Source organism: Zalophus californianus, chromosome 14 (genome assembly GCF_009762305.2).
Source record: "Zalophus californianus isolate mZalCal1 chromosome 14, mZalCal1.pri.v2, whole genome shotgun sequence".
NCBI classification, from domain to species: domain Eukaryota; kingdom Metazoa; phylum Chordata; class Mammalia; order Carnivora; family Otariidae; genus Zalophus; species Zalophus californianus.
The window spans coordinates 38,763,130-38,781,466 of record NC_045608.1 but is presented as its reverse complement, the minus strand read 5'-3'; the positions used below and the strand labels follow the sequence as shown (position 1 = coordinate 38,781,466).

The 18,337-nt window shown below is 40.0% G+C and overlaps 1 protein-coding gene and 1 long non-coding RNA gene across 3 annotated transcripts in view; one reads left to right on the top strand and one right to left on the bottom strand.

The window, feature by feature from the left end:
- The window catches only part of LOC113912558, an 84,575-nt gene that overhangs the window by 44,321 nt on the left and 21,917 nt on the right, over positions 1-18,337 (top strand). The gene's annotated exons all lie outside the window — the stretch shown is intronic.
- Positions 8,248-17,287, bottom strand: LOC113912559. The gene is made up of 3 exons (XR_003516877.1): positions 17,000-17,287; positions 13,822-13,908; positions 8,248-8,915 (listed from the first exon to the last, which is right to left on the bottom strand). It is a non-coding gene; the product is annotated as an uncharacterized LOC113912559 (long non-coding RNA).

The window sequence follows — 18,337 nt, the reverse complement described above, 5'->3', positions numbered from 1 at the left end:
AACATTACACTAGTAGGGGACTTCAAGACCCTACTTACACAATGGACAGATCATCCAGACAGAAAACTATTAAAGAAATGGCGGGTTTGAACTAGACTTTAGACCAATGGATATAACAGACATATACAGAACATTCCACCACCAACAGCAAAACACACATTCTTCTTGACTGCACACAGAACATCTTGAGGATAGATCATATGTTATGTCTAAACAAGTCTTAGCAGATTTAAGAAGACTGAAATTATACTATGTATCTTTTATTACCACAATGGTATGAAACTAGAAATCAGTAATGGGAGGAAAACTGGAAAATTCACAAATATATGAAAATTAAACAACACACTCCTGATCAACCAATGGGTCAAAGAAGTAATCAAAAGAGAAATTGAAAATATCTTGAAATAAATGAAAATGGAAATACAACACACCAAAACTTATGGGATGCAGCAAAAGCAACTACAAGAGGGAAATTTATAGTGATAAATGCCTACATTAAGGAAAAAAGAAAAATCTCAAATGAACAACTTAAATTTACCCCTCAGGAAAGTAGACAAAGAACAAACAAAGTCCAAAGTTAGCAGAAGGAAGCAAATAAAGATCAGAGCAGAAATAAATGAAACAGAGACCAGAACAGCAATTGAAAAGGTCAATGAAAGTAAGAACTGGTTGTTTAAAAATAGAAACAAAATTGGCAAATCTTTAAAGACCAAGAATGAGGACGCAAATAAATAACATGAGAAATGAAAGAGGCGACGTTAAAAATGATACCTCAGAAATACAAAGGATCATAGCAGATTACTATGAAAACTTCCACACCAACAAATTGGATAGCCTTGCAGAAATGAATAAATTCCCAGAAATATACAACCTACCAAGACTGAATCACAAAGAAACACTAAATCTGAACAGACCAATAACAAGGAGATTGAATTCATAATCAAAAACCACCCCCAAAAAAGAAAACCCAGGACCAGATGGTTTCATTGGTGAATTCACCAAACATTTAAAAAATTAACACTAATCCTTCTCAAACTCTTCCCAAAAATAGAAGAGAAGGAAGCATTCCCAAACTCACTTTGCAAGGCAAGCTTTGTACTGACATCAAAGCCAGACAAGGACACTACAAGAAAAGAAAACTACATTCATCTCTGATGAATACCAATGCAAAAATTCTCAGCAAAATATTAACAAAGAGAATTCAATAGCACATTAAAAGGATCATACACTATGGTCAAGTGGGACTTATCCCTGGGATGCAAGGATGATTCAACATTTATCTACAAATCAGTCAATGTGATATTCCATATTAATAGACTGAAAGATAAAAGTCACAATCATCTCAACAGATGTAGAAAAAAAGCATTTGATAAATTTCAACATCCTTTCACAATAAAAATTCTCAACAAATTGGTATAGAAGGAAAATACCTCAACATAATAAAGGCCGCATAGGACAAGCCCACAGTAAACATCATACTTAGTGGTAGAAGGTTAAAAAGTTTTCCTCTAAGATCAGGAAATCAAGACAACGATGCTCACTCTTACCACTCTTATTCAAAATATTACCGGGAGTCCTAGCCTGAAAAGTTAGGCAAAAAGGGGGGGGGGGCGGTGGTGGGAAAGAAAAGAATAAAAGGTATCCAAACCAGAAAGGAAGAAATAAAATTGTCTCTGTTTTTGGGTGGTATAATCTCACATATAGAAAATCCTAAGGACTCCACCAAAACAAAAATGAAAACAAAAACAAAAAATTAGTAGAACTAATAAACTAATTCAGTAAAGATGAAAGATATAAAGTCAATGTACAAAAATGAGTTGCATGGCTTTTTTTTAAAGATATTATTTATTTATTTGAGAGAGAGAGAGCGAGAGAGCACAAGTGGAATTAGAGGCAGAGAGAGAGGAAGAGCGAGAAGCAGGCTCCCCGCTGATCAAGGAGCCCAATGTGGGGCTTGATCCCCGGACCCCAAGATTATGACCTGAGCTGAAGGCAGATGCTTAACGGACTGAGCCACCCAGGTGCCCCAGAGTTGTGTTTTTATATACTAAAGACAAACTATCTGAAAAAGAAATAAAACATAAAATACTTAGGAATAATTCTAACCAAAGAGTGAAAACTCTGTATGCTGAAACTGTACGACTTTGATGAAAGAAATCAAAGAAATACAAAATAAAGGGAAAGATAGCTCATGTTCATGGATCAGAAAAATTGATATTGTTTGAATATCCAGAAAGTTGTCCCCCCTTATCTGTGGGGGATATGTTCCAACACCCCCAGTGGAGGCCTGAAACCGTGGATGGTACCAAACCTATATATACTATATTTTCCCATATATACAAACCTATGATAAAGTTTAATTTATAGATCAGATACTGTAAGAGATTAACAACAATAAGAAGTAATAGCATAGAACAATTTTAATAATATACTAATAAAACTATATGAATGTAGTCTCTGTCTCTTGCAAAATATCTGGTTGTACTGTACTCACCCTTCTTCTTGTGAAGATGTGAGATGAGAAAAGCCTGTGCGAGGAGATGAAGGGAGGTGAGTGAGGTACGCACTGTGATGTAGTGTAGGCTACACTATTGACCATCTAACGATACATCGGGAGGACCATGTACTTCTGGACCATGGTTGACTGTGGGCAACTGAAACTGCAGAAAGGGAAATCATGGAAAGAGGGGACTACTGTACCACATAAAACTGCATATGGATTCAAGGTGATTTCTATTAATATTCCAAAGGAATAGAAGAAACAATCCTAAAATTTGTATGGAGCCACAAAAGACCCTGAAGAGCCAAAGCAATCTTGAGCAAGAATAAAAGTGGAAGCATCACACTACCCGATTTCAAAATATGTTACAAAGCTTTAATAATCAAAACAGTATGGTATTGGCATTAAGAACAGACACAGACTAAGGAAACAAAATCAAGAATCCAGAAATAAACGCTTGTACATGTGGTCAAATAATATTTACGAGGGACCCAAGGATGTTCAATGGGGAAAGGACAGTCTCTTCAATGGATGGTATTGGAAAAATTGGATAATTATGTGCAAAAGAATGAAACTGGACCCCTATTTTACAACACTCACATAAATTGACTCAAAATGGACTCAAGACTGAAACATTAGATCTGAAACTACAAAACTCCTAGAAGAAAATATAGCGAAAAAGCTCCTTTCCAAGGGTGTTGGCAATGATTTTTTTGGATACGATACCAAAAGCAAAGGCAATAAAAGCAAAAATTAGTAAGTGGGACTACATCAAATTAAAGCTTATGCACAGGTTCTACAAAATGTAAAGCCAACCCACAGAATGGAGGAAATATTTGCAAGCCATTTATCTCATGAGGAGTTAAATATCCAACATATAAGAGAACTTATACAATAGCAAAAAAAAAGCAAACAATCTGATTAAAACATGGGCAGAGGAACTGAACAGACATTTTTCCAAAGAAGACATCAAAATAACCAGAAGGTACATGAATAGATGCTTGATATCACTCATCATCAGAGAAATGCAAGTCAAAGCCAAAATGAGATATTTCCTTATACCTGTTAGAATGGATATTATAAAAAAAGATAAGAGACAGCAAGAGGTGGTGAGGTTATGGGAAAAAGGAACCCTCATGCATTCCCTTGTGGGAATGTAAATTGGCGCAGCCATTATGGAAAACTGTATGAAGTTTCCTCAAAAACTTCAGAACGGAACTATCGGAAGATCCAGCAATCCCACTTTTGGGTAATGAAGGAAATGAAAGGAAATGAAATGCAAAGGTATCAAAGAGGTACCTCCTCTCCCATGTTTATTGCCGCATTATTTACAATAGCCAACACATGGAAACAACCTAAGCGTCCACTGACAGATGAATGGATAAAGCAAATGTGCTATGTGTATATACAACGGGATACTACTATTCAGACACAAAAACGAGGAAATTCTGCTATTTGTAACAACATGGATGGTCCTTAAAGTGTTATGCTAAGTGAAATAAGCCGAACAGAAAAAGACAACATATTGTATGATTTCACCTATATGGGGGATCTAAAAAAGCAGAATTCATAGAAACAGAGGATAGACTGGTGGTTGCCAGTGGTTGGGGACTGGGGGAAATGGGGAGGTATTGGTCAAAGTATACAAAAGTCCAGTTACAAGATGAGTCAGTTCTGGGGATGTAAGTTACAGCACGGTGACTACAGCTAATATTGTGTTACATACTAGAAAGTTGCTGCGTAGACCTTAGATGTTCTCAGCACACACTCAAAATGGTAATTATGTGGGATGATGGAGGTGTTAACTAACCTTGTGGTAATCATTTCATAATACATCCATGTGTCAGATCATCACGTTGTATACATGTTATAGGTCAATTTTATCTCAATACATCTGGAAAAAATTAATTAAAAAAATAAGAAAAGAGGCCTAGGATAAACCTTAAGGATCTAGGCAGAGAAGAGGGAGTGTACAAAGAATTCGGAAAAGCACCTGAAGAAATGGGGAAGAAACAAGAAGAGTGGGTGTTGTGGCAGCTAAGAGAACACAGTATTTTAAGGAGGGAGATTTCAGGGGTGTCAAGTGCTGCAGAGAGGCACTAGAGAGTGAGCAGGATTGCTTTAGCAAGACGAGGTGCGATGACCTTGGCAGAAGCAGTCTGGACGAATGGTGAGGGTGGAGGCCAGTAGGGCAACAGTGGGCTGAAAGGCGCGAGAGAGGAAGCAGCGGAGCAGCTGGGCTCCGAGTGGGAAGTGTGAAAGCCAAGGCAAATTTCCTGAGTTAATTTTGTCGTTCTTTGCCCACTGCCTTCCAACGCCCTGCCCCCTCCCCCCATTCATACCCTCCACTGAAACTATTACTGGTGGCAATAGCCTCCTATGTCCTGAGATGTGGTGATATACTGCCTAGACATCTTTCCTCCTTTATTCCCGCACTTGCACCTCTGTAACCACAAGCCTCCCCGTGGCTTAAATGGGTCAGTGCCTATTCTCCCAGCTGACCTCCTTAATGCCAGTCTTGTCTGTTTCCAATTCGCCATTCACACACCACACCACCATCAATTTTTAAGATGCAAATGAGATCATTTCCCCCTGCCTAAAACCCTTTAATGACACTCCAGTGCGTGCCAGGTCAGGGCAAATTGGTCAGCACAATCTAGAAGACTTTCCGAGTTCTGGTTCCTGCCCCTCCCTCTCCTCTTGGCCAATCAAGCTTCTGCTCCAGCAACATAGAACTCCTCAGGCCTTTTCAAACTAGCCAGGCTCTTCCGTGGCTTTTCTTTTTCCAGGGTGTTTGGGAAGGTTTCTACTTACCTTTCCAGAGCTACCTCAAGCACGACTTCCATTATAATGCTTTCCCTCAACTTCTTCCTGTCCACCCCATGATCACTCCTGTCCTTCCTTCTTTTTTATTCCTGTTGTTGTTCTTTTTACCGTTTATCCAATCCAGCCTCTATTGTATTTTATGTTTAGCTCTCCAGGAGACAACGACTTCCTGGAGTGCAAAAATTATGGTATTCATCTTTGTATTTCTAGTATTTATGACCGTGCCTGGCATGGTGAGTGCATCGTAAATTGCTACAGCCACTTGGGGAGCGTTACTGCTATTTCTGATACCAGCATTACTGCTCTACCAGCATCAAAGGGGGGAAGGACACGTGCCTCTGTAGTCACATTAAGTCCACAGGTGGCCCAGGCTCCAGTGAGCAAGGACCCTGTTAGAAGATGGAGGGACAGTACGTATCCTCCAGATCAAGAAGGCACTTTAAGACCAAAATACAAAGGAAGACCCTCCACACCTGTCCCAAACACCTTCCAAAACTGTCTACACAGTTTCATTCAGGGTAACTTACCGACGAGAGGATCAGGCAGGCTGGGCTGGACGGTGGGCCCCCGGGGGATGATGCAAGTGCTATGCAGCTATTCTCCACCTCGTCTGGACCTTAATTCCCAGCTGGCATAGAGCAAGGGGCATGGTGGTGAGGTCAAAGGGTAGCTTCTAAAGTGGCACCATCTGTGCGCCTGCCATCTTTACTAGTTATCTTACGTGGTACCTTCTGTGCACCACTTTAGGGGAGAACAAGCCTTCCCGCATTCCAGTCAGGGCACCCGTGAGCCTCCCAGGGGCCTGGAACATGGAGCCCCGTGGGAGGTCACTGTGTGGGCATGGACAAGACGGAAAGCCAAAGATGGCGTCCGTGTTGTCAGCACGCCTACAGACTCCTTCCACAGCGGGCCTTTTGTTCCAGTGCCCCTGGCGTATCAAATACCTTTCTTCCTCGGACGGACTCTGTCGCTCTACTCTCCACCAGAATTTCCCTGAGGAATATGGTCTGCTTAATTGCAGAGCAGACTGGCCCTACCCTGGGCTTTTCTATCCAGAGAGCTTCCTGGGGATTCTGCAGCAGAGACCCAGAAGGAGGCCCATGGGGCAGGTGTGAAGGGGATGCCAGACTGTTACTGCCTGACTCCTCTCCCTGCTGTGGACTCAGTGGCTAAATGAGATCACTGCATCTGGGAAATATGAAAAGAGCTGGAAATAACAAAAGCTCTTGTGGTGCCAATAAGGCCGGTCTAGGAAAAACTCAAACACAAGCATTATTCCAAATTTACTTGTATTTTACTCTTTGTTCCATCTGATTATACCTCTGCTTTTATCCCGTACATATCTGCTTTAGACAATTGGCACAATTTTTTTCTTGGCCACAACCTCAAGTAAATCACAGTTTTACCTGGTCGACAAGTATCCCCATTTCTTGCTATTGTGGTTTCATTCTTGAATTCTGATAGCAAAGGAGAAACTAACTCCAGGCAAGTATCCTCCTTTTGATAAGTTAGGCATGGCTGAATTCCCACTGACTACCGGAAGTCATTGAAGACCATTCTGAACAGGCCAGCTTGTAGTAACTGTTCTTGCTATAAAGGGATTTCCATTTCATTAATACAGTATTTAATTTTTAAATGTGTTTTAAGGAATAATCTGGCAGGGTCTAATTTGATCATTTCTATAGATCAATTATTTCAAAGACAATAGCTTGCCTTATAAAATGACTGAAATTCTCTTCACCTTGGTTTGGATTTCTCAAAATTGCACTTTTTAAATGAACCAGAACCATGTACTGGGTACATGGGTCACATACTTCATATCCCTTGTGCCTCTCCTCCTTGACAACAGATGAGACTCTAGAAGAAGATGGTAGGAAAATCCCAAGCAACCACCAATGAGGGGCAGGGGACGATCATCCAAGGCCAGACCCTTTTTCCTCTAATAGCCAGAAAACAGTATGCTTCACCACCCCATTGCACCTAGCAACCTTCTCCCTCTTGCCATGTTTGAAGATTAGAGACCGTGGAGGTAGGGTCACACTCTGATGATGTGAAGAAGGTGTCAATCTGCTGGTTTACCTGGCCATTTTCACCCCCTGTGTGGTTCAGGGCTCAGAGTGAATTGCTATTTACCTGTGTAGAAGTCTGCCTTGTCTTTCTTTCCTACATCCCGATCTGATTCCGGCAAAGTCATACTTCAAAGTCAGAGCTGTGATTTACTGAATTATTCAATAGCTCCCAAATGACTTTTTTAGTCATACTCCTTCCTGAGAGGTAGCAGTGAACCTTGACATAAATGATGCGACTTCCTAAATCCATGTACTGCTCAGGAGCTCCTAAGAGCCTCTTTACTATGGCTATAGGATACAGGAGGTCTTAAGAACTGTGACACCCATGGGGCGCCTGGGTGGCTCAGTCATTAAGCGTCTGCCTTCGGCTCAGGTCATGATCCCAGGGTCCTGGGATTGAGCCCCACATCATGCTCCTGCTCAGTGGGAAGGCTGCTTCTTCCTCTCCTACTCGCCCTGCTTGTGTTCCCTCTCTCACTGTCTCTCTCTCTATCAAATAAATAAAAAATCTTGAAAAAAGAACTGTGACACCCAGCAAAGACCGGGTCATCTGCAGATGTGGCCAAATATCTCTCAGAAAAAATATTGCTTTAGGACCCTAGAGCTTCTGAGTTTACTCTGGACAATTCTCATTCAAGCTCTTAGACCTAATAACTTGTGAGATTTGAGGAAAATGAAGAAAATGTAGTGGAGGTTTGCAAAGCTACCTAAGGCAAGTTAGGCAAGTGTTTTACTATTTCAGAAAAAAAAGGAATGGCCATGTTCTCAGGAAATCTAATTTGTTCAATAACAAATCGTCCCAGAAAAATGACAACTCATGCTCAAAAATGTCACAGGATGAGTTATGCAATATTCCTGTATGGAATCATTTATTCAGTAATATTGACTGTCACCTAGAGGTTATAGTCCAAAGGAAAATATCAAGTTATACAAGATTTTATCTGTAGTACATATGTCAAGCTCAAAAGAAAATCGTATTAGAGCAAAAACAAAAGTGTTTGAGTGCCTTTCTGGACCCTTGAAAATGGCAAGCTGCTTCTGATGATATCTTTTAGCTTGATGCCACAGGTGATGCCACAACTGCTCCATTTAAGTGTTGGGTTTATAGTTTCCAATGACAGGTGTAAATGAAAAATGTCACGTCACGTTAAAGTTTCTAGTTAAGTGAAAAATGAAATTCACCTTGACCTCTGCCCTTCATCAAAGGAACAAGAATGCTACTGATAAAGAATGTGGCACAGGGGGTGAAAATGATTTAGTGGGGGCCAAACTCATATTAAGAAATACTGTTACATAGACATTTGTATGTAGTCCAATGGTGAAGTCACAAAGGCCCAAAGGTGCATTTTTATGTCTTTGTCTTCATGTCTTCCAATAACATAAAGTAAAACATGACATGAAGTGGGGTTGATAAAAGAAAACAGTCTGTAAAATATGACATGATTATATTCGAAGCGACTTCCGTAGTAAAGGTGTTTCCCACTGCTATGGTCTCTCTGTGGCACAGCCGACCAGTAGGCCTGGAAGAGAAGGGATGAGAGGGTGAACTAGTGTATTGGGTAGAATTTCGTAAAAAACTTCAGGCAAATGGGTTGTACCTCTATATACTGACAATGAATAATCCAAAAAGAAAAGTAAGAAAATAATCGCATTTATAATCCTTTAAAAAAAACCTTTCCGAATAAACTTTACCAAGGAGGCAGAAATCTTATACCCTGAAAAATATGAAACATTGCTGATATGTTAAAGAAAACAAAAAGAAACGGAAGAACATCCTGAGTTCATGAGTTGGAAAATTTAATATTGTTAAGATGTTAATACTACCCAAAGTGATCTACAAATTCAGTGCAACCCCTACTAAATTCCTAGTAACATTTTTTGAAGAAACAGAAAAATCCATCCTAAAATTTATGTGAAATCTCAAAGGACTCTGAAGAGACCAAACAATCTTTATTTATTTTAAAGATTTTATTTATTTGACAGAGAGAGACACAGCGAGAGAGGGAACACAAGCAGGGGGAGTGGGAGAGGGAGAAGCAGGCTTCCCGCAGAGCAGGGAGCCCGATGCGGGGCTCGATCCCAGGACCCTGGGATCATGACCCGAACCAAAGGCAGAGGTCGACTTAATGACTTAGTTGGCTTAACGCCTGAGCCACCCAGGTGCCCCAGAGACCAAACAATCTTGAAAAAGAACAAAGTTGGATGTCCCATCCTTCCTAATTTCACAACTTATTACAAAGCTACAGTAATCAAAATACTGTAGTACTGGCATAAAGACGATGTGACGACCAGTGGAATAGACTGGAGAGCTCAGAAATAAATCCTCACATATATGGTCAAATGATTTTCAACATGGATGTCAAGACTATTTAATGCGGAAAAGACTATCTTCTTAACAAATGTTGGGAAAATGATATTCATATGTAATTGAACAAAGTTGGTCTCTCACTTTATAACATGTGCAAAAATTAACTCAAAATGGATTAAAGACCTAAATGTAGGATCTATAACTATAAAACCCTTAGAAAAAAAGACATAAGGGAAAGCCGCATGTCATTGGATTTAGGAGTGAATTCTTGGATAAACATCAAAAGCATGGGCAACAAAAGGGAAAGTAGATAAATGGGACTTCATCAAAAATAAAAAAACTTTTGTGCATCAGAGAATACTAAAACAAGGAGAAAAGACAACCCACAGAATGGGAGAAAATATTTACAAATCACATCTCTAATAAGGGGCTAATACCCAGAATATATAAAGAATGGATATAACTCAACATCAACAAAAAATCAAACAACCAGACCGAAAAATAGGGAAAGGACTCGAGTGTTTCCAAATACATCCAAATGGCCAATAAGCACATGGAAAGATGTTCAACATCACTAATCTTTAGGGAAATGCAAATCAACACTACAATCAGGTACCACTTTACCCATCAGGATGACCATTATCTAAGACAACAACAAACAAACAGAAAATATCAAGTGTGGTTGAGGACATGGAAAAACTGGAACCCTTGTGCACTATTGGTAGGAATGTAAAATGGTGTATCCACTATGGCAAACAGTATGGTGTGTCATCAAAAAATTAAAAACAAAATTATCAGATGATCCAACAAAACTTCTGCTTTTGGTTATATACTCAAAAGATTTGAAAGCAGGCTCTCAAAGAGATATTTGTATAACCACGTTCATAACAGCATTATTCACAATAGCCAAAATTTCAAAGTAACCCAAGTCCACATCAATAGATGGGCAGATAAACAAAAATATGGTACAGTGGAATATTATTCGGTCATTAAAGGGAAGGAAATTCTAACACAGGCTACGACATGGATGAAACTTAAGGACATTATGCTAAGTGTAAGAAGCCAGTCACAAAAGGGCAAGTACTGTCTGATTCCACTTATATGAGCTACCTAAAGTAGTCAAATTTATAGAGAAGAAAGGATAATGGTGGTTCCCAGAAGGTGGAAGGCAAGGGAGGGAATGCAGAATTATTTCTCAATGGGGAGTGTTTCTGTTTAGAATGATGGAAAAGTTCTGGAGATAGATAATGGTGATGGTTGCACTTAAAGACGGTTAAACTGGTGTATCTTGTTATGTTTATTTTACCACAATACAAAAAAATTGGAGGTAACCTTATAAGTACAGTTTAGGACACGGTCACTTAAAGACCAGAAGTTGTTGTACACCATCTCTGATGAAGTAACCCCAAAAGTTCTCTGTAAGTAGGACACGTATCACATTTACATTTGATGCAGAGGTAATATATAATCTAAATATGTTCTGATTTCTAAATTGTAACCTAGAGCAATAAAAACAGAAAGTTAAAAATTATTGACTTATTGTTTGATTCTCATACTTATGTTATGAAAGCATTAGAAGCATGAATGCAGAATATCCATAATTAAACATATTTTCGGAATAAGAAAATGTAGCAACAGGAAGAAGTAGATTTGTTTCCAGAGAGAATTCTCAGAAACATTTCTAAGCTTCAGATTGTATTGAACTATTTCTGGGAATGTTGCCTTCAAAGATTTATCCAGAAATGCCGCTGGGCCACTGAGGAAATGTGTTCAGGGCCAGGAAAGACAGAAAGATAATTGATCCATAAAACTTTTTTTTTTGAAAAGTAATATAGAATTCCTTCATAGCAATATTTATAATTTGTCATTACTATTTTTATATGTGCTGTTTACCTCTTTACTCTCTCTCATACCAGATTATAAGCTCCATGAAGATAGAGATCTTACCTACCTAAATCACCATGCACCACTATGTATATAACAAAATCTACCATATAGTAAATATTTATATATACTTGCTGAATAAATGAACGAATGACTTTTATCTCCAAGAGTACCTAACCTGTAGCAGTATCTTATGCATGGTAGATAATAACAAATAGTTGTTGATCTGATTATGTATGCAAAAAAAAACTGATGTTAGTTGAGTTAGAAGTTTATGACGGTACAATAAAACTCACTGGGACCTCAAAAAGTAGGTATTGTATTTTACTTAGCACACCATTGATTGTGAGATGAATAATTACTTTAGGAAAGTTTAAGAAAGAAAACATTTTGCTGAATAAGCTGTGACCCACCGTTAATTGTAATACACATGTTGATTACAGAGATTTTAAGAATGTGAAAAATGTGCTTCTCAGAATTTAAAAAATATAGTATACAACACAGACTTTTCCCTAAGACCTATTTTAATCTGTCTTTTCGTTTTCATGGTAATCTTGAACTGAAAAGAACTCTAACAGGCATTACTCTAAATTTTCATATAGTACTAAGGCAAATATTTGTTTATAGAATGATTTTATGTTTAAGCAGCATTTGAGATGATAAAGAAGAGCAGATTCTGAGCACACATTCTTTTTTTTTTAAAGATTTTATTTATTTATTTGAAAGAGAGAGAGAATGAGAGAGAGCACATGAGAGGGGGGAGGGTCAGAGGGAGAAGCAGACTCCCTGCCGAGCAGAGGGAGCCCGATGCGGGACTCGATCCCGGGACTCCAGGATCATGACCTGAGCCGGAGGCAGTCGCTTAACCAACTGAGCCACCCAGGCGCCCCTGAGCACACATTCTTATGAGAAGGAAGAAGGAAGAAGCAGCAGAAGTGGGGTATGAAGGCAATATGGTGGGAATCTTGATTAGATTTGACCTTCTAAAGATCACCTTGAAAGCAATGACATGTGAGTCCCAAAGAAGACACAGAGACACCACCTAGGGGGCTACTGCAGACTTCCCAGTGAGCAATCCCGATAACTTGTACTAGGACGGTGGAGGTGGGATGGAAGAAGTACACAGATTCAGGAGCTATTGTAGAGGCAACATGGACTTTAAATTATTTTCCAACCATCTTTTAAAATTTTTGGCAAAGACTTGTAGTGATATATGTCTCTGATTCTAAGTTTAAACAATAGTACATATTAGGAAACATTCCATTGTTTTTTAAAACATATTTGACTTAAAGTTTATTTTAGTTAGCAGAAATAATAAGGTTCCCATATTTCTGAGGGTATTTTACACTTAGCTAATTCATTTTTAATTTTTCTTTTTTTTAAAGATTTTATTTATTTATCTGACAGAGAAAGACACAGCGAGAGAGGGAACACGAGCAGGGGGAGTGGGAGAGGGAGAAGCAGACTCCCAGCAGAGCAGGGAGCCCAATGTGGGCCTCAATCCCAGGACCCTGGGACCATGACCATGACCCACGCTTAACGACTGAGCCACCCAGGTGCCCCCCCTTTTTTTCATTTTAATTAATAGACTACTTAGTGCCAGATTTTCCAGTGTCAGATTGGCATAAATGATAAAGGTATGGTGCTTCTAGCCGGGTCTGGTTTCAGGGGGCATTGAGAAGTTAGGGGGGCACACTTGCACTCCTAAATCTGTCATTCATGTCTGACCTGTGTGGAGATCAGGGCCACGTTGGAGAACCTTCTGGACACATGGGACAAATTCTCATTGTGCTATTAATTATTAGTCCACCTTTCTGATAGTCTCCAAAGCGCCGATGTAGAAAAAATAACATAAAACTTCACACCAGAGATTTTAATTCAAACTAGAGGTTCTTTGAACGATTATTATAAAAGGTAGAGGTTAGGCAGGTGCCTTGAGGGTTTTCCCTCCACCACCAGCTGTCTATGCCTTTGTTCCTTTCTCTTGCCTCACACACTCTCCTATTGTATGTTGGCCTAGATTATGAATGGCTATAAAGATCAAGATAAGAATAAAGTGCATAAAATTACGTGTGTGTGTGTGTGTGTGCGTGTGTGTGTGTAATTTAAGAACAAGACATTCAAGAAGAAAATAACTACTAGCATGTTTCCTATTGAGTATAAAATGATGCAGCAAGTTAAAAACAAGGGCAACTTTATATTTTATAATATTCGTGTATATGCATAGTACTTACATAGGAAGTAGGAAATGTTAGAGGCCATGCAGTCCACTCCATTCCCGTTGCCAATAACTTCAGTGACATCGGATGGAGCGCAGTGAACTTTCAAAGATACAATAGAACCAAGATCTGTAACTAGAGGGTTGTCTAGAGAGAAAGCTTATATTGGATCCTCCAACTCTTGCTGGAAGCTCATTTCGCAGGGGACTTTTCCTAGAGATCCCTCTCACTGGGATAGTTTACAATTGGATTTTGGACTTTCTTTTTCCCTAATTATACTCTACCTTTAAGATTTAGGAATGTGGCTTCTACCTCATTCCACTTTCTTTCCTCTCACTTAATTTTTATTCTTTACTTAAAAAGAAAGACTTTAAAGATATTTGAACCGTAGATTCTACTTAGGCTGCAGAAAGGTATTTTTTAAAGGGGATTCGCCTCTCTGCTATATAAACATCCGTTATGGGTTAAATTGTATCCTCAAAAAAAGATATGTTGAAATCCTAAGTGCCAGGATGTGTGAAGGGAACTCATTTGGAAATCGGGCTGATACAGATGTAATTAGTTAAGATGGGGTAATGCCAGACTAGGGCGGGCTGGTGCCCTTATCAGAACAGAGGCACTGACACAGACATGCAGGGGAGGGACGCCCTATGAGGCAGAGACTAGCCAAGGAATGCCGGGGCCTGCCAGCCAACCATCAGAAGCTAGAAGAGACAGTGAAAGATTCTCTGCTCCAAGTTTCAGAAGGAGCACGGTCCTGCCAACACCTTAAGGTCAGACTTTTGGACTCCAGACTGTGAGACAATACGTTTCCATTGTTTTAAGCAGCCCAGTTCGTGATACTTGTTAAGGCAGCCCTAGGAAACAAACCAACCATCCATCTAGCCATCTAGCCCTGCGCCTACCCATCCATCCCTCAACCTATTCATTCAAATGACATTTATTTAGCACTTGCTGTGTACGAGGCAGTGTATACCGCAGTTCCAAGGAGGCAAAGAGGAGAAAGAAACCCTCTCTGCTTCTAAGACCATCACACAGCCAGGAGCCGAACCAGGACCAGTAGTGAAGAGACCCTGCTGTGGGCCACGCACGGAGCAAGTGCTTTGCCCACACGAACTCCCTCAATCTTCACCTCAGCGCTCCTTTTACAAATAAGGACTCTTAAGGAGCAGAGGTGAAGTGATCTGCCCAAGGAAAGGGAATTGTCTATTAATGGCAGACCTCAGGTCAGAGCTGGCTTCAAAGCCTCGGGCCCCGGCACTGTGCAACCCTGCCCAGGGCTCAGACATTCTGGATCTCGTTTTCTTTCCGCCTTCCCACAGTGCCTTACAACAATTTATACAATGTCCGATTAAAACCAGACAGTTCCCTGTAATGTAAATTAAAACTCCCCGAAATATATTAGAATTAAAAATGTAATTGTGCCTTTAGGCCTCACATTCTTTTAGCATCCACAGAATGTACTATTCATAAGTCATGCCAATGATACCAGGAATATTCATGCATTTGTGTAAATATTGAAATTAAATTACCATTTCTATTGTGATTGTAATCATCGCAGATATGGATAGATTTACTTCTCTTTCACGTTTTAGAGGAAGAAAAATCTAATGAAAATTATCATTATACATTGATGTGCTGTGGTTGTGATACCAAAATGATTGATTCCCATGAATATTTCCAAACAAATTTGGTTCAAAGGCATATTGATGGTCTTAGAGTACATAAAAAAACAATTTATGTGGATTGAGAAGACTTTGAATTATTCAACAAATATCGTCATCCTAGGATAAGGGGGTATATCCTTTGAAGCTTGAAGAAACAAACTGAGGACAAATAAAAGTAATTCCACCTTACATAGGAATAGTAAACTTAAGGTTGCATTGTCCCGGGAGGCAAAGGTAGTAAAATCTGCAATTACAATGATGTCATCATATCCCCGGGGAGATGCTTTTTCATGCTGTGGTCCACCAGTAGCTTTGCACAGCAGGGACAGGGCTGAGATGCTTACCAAATGCTTGGGAAAACATATGGGAAGGAGCTGCAAAGAACCTTCGTGCTTAAATATCTTGGCAAATCTTAGTAAGTCTACCTCGTGCATCTTCCGTGGGTGGCTTAGTACTCGAGAGCCTCTCAGGTCTGATAACTGAGTCCCTCTTTACATCTACCAGGCATGGGGCACTTCAAACATATCTACCACTGGACTCTATAGCCAGGGGTAGAAAACATTAAAAAAAAAAAAAAAAAGAAAAGAAAAAGGATTTTTTTCCTGACTTCCTTGAGACCTACCTTTCTAGGCTTCATTTCCTGAAGACTAAATTCTTTCATGTGTCCCAGATCTAGGAAATGACCTTACCTTCTAGGGTGGATTAGGACTTCCCCACAGGGCTAGGGGGGATTCCTAGGCAGGGGTATTTGTTATATTCTCTAGGGACATGATGCAAAAATCCCACATTTACATAAAAGGGTCACACATCCAGGTATGCCTATGGTGGGGAGTGCCTTTCCCCACAAGTAGGGTCTGATTTTCTCACAACTTCCCCTGGTTCAGCAGGATCGGGAACTGGAAGAGGTCAACATGCTCTCCTTAGGCATCATGTAAGAGTTTTGGGTCAAAGAATTTGTCCCGACGTATGTATTTCTTCACTGAGCTCTCATGGAAAATGTAAATAGCTGGTATATTATTTGGCTACAAAATGTATAACTGATTCTCATTCCTGGCTTATAGAAATCAGCCTCTTCACTTACGGTTGTCCCATATGATAAGCCAGTTCTCTTATCTGAGTTAAAAGTGATTTTCCTGTTGCATTATTGCTCTGGTGACTGTTTATGGGATCTTTTCTCAACAAAGGTTTTATATATTTCACAGCCTTTTTTCTTTTCTTTGAACAGCTTCTAGGTTTCCAGTCTTGAATAATAAGTTCTTCCTCATTGCTGGCTTGTATAGGTAGAGTTTCATAGATTTTCTTGTAATATTTTAATTATTTTATTAATTACAGTTATGTCTTTCATGCGTCTGGCACGAATTTCAGTCTGTGCCTTAGCTGGAGGCCACTTTTATGTTATGTTATTTTCCAGCCACGTATGCCAGCACTGTTTATTAAATAACCCATTTCTCCTACCGTTAGACTTCTTTCACATAGTAATTCTCATTTACTGAAGCAATTTTTCCTCCTCCTTCTATGCCACTGACCTCCTTTTCCGTGCTTGCATGACCATCATCTGGTGCCGGTGGCCTCCCTCTCTGTGGTGGGGACAGTGCTTGCGCAGGTCCTCCCAGGAACAGCTTGCCATTCAGCGGGGAGGGGCTGCGTGAGCGGACAGGAGGCGCTGCTGCCGTCTGCAGTCCGGCAATAGAGCCACCGATGGTAACGTTTTTGCTCTAGACCTCTCCGCTGGGCTGGTCGGGCCTCTGTCGCATCTGCAGGACAATGGTGGCTCCTCCTGGCTCTTTCCTTCCCAGGTGTCACATCTGATCTGAGGCCTCAGGCGTCCCCCCCCTCCCCCCCGCCAGCCCTGCTTTCTCCCCTTTATAGGCGGTCCGTCCCCGCCCCAGATGAACCTCTTGCACTCCTAACTGGCTCAGCGTCTGCCTCCAAAGAGTCACACCGGCACCTGAGGCTGATTCTCCTTATCCCCAGCTGCACCCCATCTCCTTCTCTTGGCTGGCTTCAACTTTCATTCTTCCATGTCAACATTATTAGTATATTACGGGATTATCTCCTTCATAAAAAGAATAGGTTGGCATGATAGATTTAATTGCATTTCTTTAATGTATTGATTTGGGGGAAAGGGACACAATTTGTGTTTAGGACCCTTCAACAACGCAGGTTTGCACCGGTGGATCCATTTACATGTAGACTATTTTTTTGGATAAATACATTACAGTGCTGTAAATGTATTTTCTCCTTATGATTTTCTTAATAACATTTTCTCTTCTCTATTTTACTATATTGTAAGAATACAGTATATAATACATATAAAATACAAAATATATGTCAATTGACTGTTTGGGTCATTGGTAGGCTTCTGGTCAACGGTAGGCTATTAGTAGTTAAGTTTTAAGGGAGTCAAAGGTTATACATGGATTTTGGACTGTGCAGGGGTCAGCGCCCCTAATCCCCTCTCATTGCAAAGCTACTGGTGGACCACAGCATGAAAAAGCATCTCCCCGGGGATATGATGACATCATTGTAATTGCAGATTTTACTACCTTTGCCTCCCGGGACAATGCAACCTTAAGTTTACTATTCCTATGTAAGGTGGAATTACTTTTATTCATCCTCAGTTTGTTTCTTCAAGCTTCAAAGGATATACCCCCTTATCCTAGGATGACGATATTTGTTGAATAATTCAAAGTCTTCTCAATCCATATAAATTGTTTTCTTATGTACTCTAAGACCATCGATATGCCTTTGAACCAAATTTGTTTGGAAATATTCATGGGAATCAATTATCTTGGTATCACAACCACGACACATCAATGTATAACAATAATTTTCATTAGATTTTTCTTACAAATAGAACTTAG